This window comes from Myotis myotis, unplaced genomic scaffold (assembly GCF_014108235.1).
Source record: "Myotis myotis isolate mMyoMyo1 unplaced genomic scaffold, mMyoMyo1.p scaffold_m19_p_4, whole genome shotgun sequence".
Lineage (NCBI taxonomy): Eukaryota > Metazoa > Chordata > Mammalia > Chiroptera > Vespertilionidae > Myotis > Myotis myotis.
The window spans coordinates 52,100,587-52,104,578 of NW_023416346.1; the positions used below are offsets into that span (position 1 = coordinate 52,100,587).

Below are 3,992 nucleotides of genomic sequence, written 5' to 3' on the forward strand. Positions count from 1 at the left end.
TCAAAAAAACTACTAGAATTAATAAATGAATTTGGCAATGTAGTAGGATACAAAATTAACACCATGAAATCTATGGCTTTTTTAATACACCAATAATGAACTCACAGAAAGAGAAACTAGAAAAGCAATCCCATTTGCCATTGCAACAAAACAATTAAGATACCTAGGAATAAATTTAACCAAGGAGATAAAGAACCTGTATTCAGAAAATTACAGGATATTGGAAAAAGAGATAGAGGAAGACATAAACAAATGGAAGAATATACCGTGTTCAATGATTGGTAGAATCAACATCATTAAAATTTCCATACTACCTAAAGGAATCTATAGATTCAATGCAATCCCCATGAAAATAACAATGATATACTTCAAAGACCTAGAACAAACACTCCAAAAATTCAACGGGAATAAAAAAAAAAAGGCCCCGAATAGCTGCAGCAATCTTGAAAAGAACTAAATTTGAGGGAACACAATGCCATATGTCAAACTACACTACAAAGCCACTGTTCTCAAAACTTGCCTAGTACTGGCACAAGAACAGACATACAGACCAATGGGACAGAACAGAGAACCCAGAAATAGACCCAAGCCATTATGCTCAATTAATATTTGACAAAGGAAGCAAGAGCATACAAGGAGTCAAGACAGTCTCTTCAATAAATAGTGCTGGGAAAATTGGACAGATACATGCAAAAAAATGAAACTAGACTAACAACTTACACCATACACAAAAATAAACTCAAAATGGATAAAGGACTTAAACATAAGATGGGAAACCAAAAAATTCTTAGAAGAAGCCATAGGCACCAAAATAGCAAACATTTGTTGTAGCAATATCTTTACCAATACAGCCCCTAGGGCAGCCCTGGGAAAACTACGGCCCGCGGGCCGGATCCGGCCCATTTGAAATGAATAAAACTATTGAAAAAAAATACTGTACCCTTTTATGTAATGATGTTTACTTTGAATTTATATTAGTTCACAAAAACACTCCATCCATGCTTTTGTTCCGGCCCTCCGGTCCAGTTTAAAAACCCATTGTGGCCCTCGAGTCAAAAAGTTTGCTCACCCCTGCCTAGGGCCATGGTTGGCAAACTGCGGCTCGCGAGCCACATGCGGCTCTTTGGTCCCTTGAGTGTGGCTCTTCCTAAGCCTTAGGAGTACCCTAATTAAGTTAATAACAATTTACCTACCTATATAGTTTAAGTTTTAAAAATTTGGCTCTCAAAAGAAATTTCAATCGTTGTACTGTTGATATTTGGCTCTGTTGACAAATGAGTTTGCCGACCACTGCCCTAGGGCAATGGAAACTAAGGAGAAAATAAACAACTGGGACTTCATCAAAATAAAAAACTTCTGCACAGCAAAAGAAACCATCAACAAAATAACAAGAAAGCCCACTGCGTGTGAGAACATATTTGCCAATGTTATCTCTGATAAGGGTTTAATGTCCAAAATTTATAGGGAGCTCATACAACTTAACAAACGGAAGATAAACAACCCAATCAAAAAATGGGCAATGGACCTAAATAGATACTTTTTATAAGAAGACATAAGGAAGGCCAAGAGACATATGAAAACATGCTCAAAGTCACTAATCATCCGAGAGATGCAAATCAAAACGACAATGAGGTACCATCTCACACCGGTCAGAATGGCTATCATCAACAGACAACAAATGACAAGTGCTGGTGAGGATGTGGATAAAAAGGAACCCTCTTTCACTGCTAGTGGGAATTCAGACTGGTGCTACCACTGTGGAAAACAGTATGGCTTTTCCTCAAAAAATTAAAAATGGAACTTCTGTTTGACCCAGTAATCCCACTTCTAGGAATATATCCCAAGAAATACCAATCAGAAAGGATATATGCATCCTTATGTTCATAGCAGCACAATTTATAATAGCTAAAACAGCCTAAGTGCCCATCAGCAGAAGAGTGGATTAAAGAGCAGTGGCACATATACAGAATGAAATTCTACACTGCTGTAAAAAAGAAGGAATTCCTACCATTTGCAACAGCGTGGGTGGAACTGGAGAGCATTATGCTAAGCGAAATGAGCCAGTCAGAGAAAGATAAATATCACATGATCTCACTCATTTGTGGAATATAATGAACAACATAAACTGATGATCAAAAATAGAACCAGAGTCATAGAAGCATCAAACAGACTGTCCAACCTATGAGGTTAGGTGGGGGCTGAGGGGTTAAGAGATCAACCAAAGAACTTGTATGCATACACATGAGCATAACCAATGGATACAGGTGGGAGGTTGGGGGATGAGGGCATGTGCTGGAGGGGTGGGTAGGCCAGGGAGAGGTCAAGGGGAGAAAAAGGAGACATATCTAATACTTTATATAATAAAGAATTTAAAGTTTAAAAAATAATAATAATTGGCGCAGCCGCATTTGAATGGCCCTGAGTGGGGCTTGGCTCGGGAACCGGGGACTCTCTAGGCTTTCAGGTGCAGTTGGTTAGTGCCAGGGCTTGTCTGAGGTGCAGCGGTACATTGAGGCACCGGTATTTGAGATTATGGCAACTGAAACCCACAATGTTATAAAACAGAACTTTTATAATAATATTGAGGATCATTCCATTGATCGTCCTAGCCTAGATAAAGGATCTCTAATTTCACTAATAAGAGCATGAAGGAGGTTAAGAAATCTCCAAAACAGTTGGCTGCTTACATAAATAGAACACTTTGACTCACTGTTAAAAGCCCAGATAAGCCCTGATTGGTTTGGCTCAGTGGATAGAGCATAGGCCTGTGGACTGAAGGGTCCTGGGTTAGATTCCGGTCAAGGGCATGTACCTTGGTTGCAGGCACATCCCCAGTGGGGGGCGTGCAGGAGGCAGCTGATCGATGTTTCTCTCTCATCAATGTTTCTGACTCTTTATCCCTCTCCCTTCCTCTCTGTAAAGAATCAATAAAATATATTTTTTAAAAAACCCAGATAAGGTGATCTACCACAGAAAGAAAGTTCATTATCCTTTTCCAAATTCTTGTTTTAAAAAGAAACAGTCCCCTAGAAGTGGGAGTTGTGACATGCAAATAAAGAAAATGAACTGGCTTGTGCAGGCCACCTGCCTGAAAAATTACACTATGATAGTCAAACATATTTGCCTAACTCCAGTGATTCTTGGTTCTTCACAGACAGAAAGCGCATCATCAAAATACAGTGGGTTTTTTTCTGAGGTTTCTCAGGATCATGAAACAATGGAACAAGTTTTGTTCAGCAGGAATTTGAGATTGAATGTAGCTTTAACTTATTGGAAAAAGAGAAGTATAAGTGAACTTGTAGTTTATTTGGTGAGGATAGAAGACCTTGGGGTGGTGGTGGATTGCCTTCCTGAGCTTACCAATAGTTTACAGGAAGAAAAACAATACATCTCACATCTCACTTGTTGCCTCTTGTACAGTCACTACTTAAAAACAAATTTGAATATGTAATCGTTGGTTTAAACTGGCTTCAAGCAATCATTAAAAGGTGGTGGTCAGAACTATCATCCAAAACAGACATTAAAAATGATGGAAAGATTCATATTTTAAAACAACAATTAAGTAGATTATGGGAACAAGAAAACCATCTTACTTTGGTTCCAGGATACACTGGTAATATAGCTAAGGTGTAGGTGCTTATTTATTACAGTTGCATTGAAAGACTTCATCTACTAAAGAGCATTTGGTTATTCAAAACATCCCTGGACTATATGATTTCCAAACATGCCTCATTGGAGAACTCTGAAAGAAATCAAAACTGTTTTCTTTTAAAGCAACATGAAACCAATAACAAAATCCTAACAATGTACTTCACATTGAAGTGGAAAAATATCTAAAACGAGCAGCTTCAACTTTAATAAGGTGAAAGTGCACTATGAAGATTGCTCACCTTTGCTGCATTTGGGATTTATATGGTTACTTGGCAAGAACAACTGGATCTTAATGCAATGCTTCATAGAATATACTTTATATTATGTGAAAAAATAAGACA

General features: G+C 38.1%; 1 pseudogene; it reads left to right on the top strand.

The window, feature by feature from the left end:
• Positions 1-2,532: 2,532 nt before the first annotated feature.
• On the top strand, positions 2,533-3,719 carry LOC118654522 (annotated as a pseudogene).
• Positions 3,720-3,992: the final 273 nt, after the last annotated feature.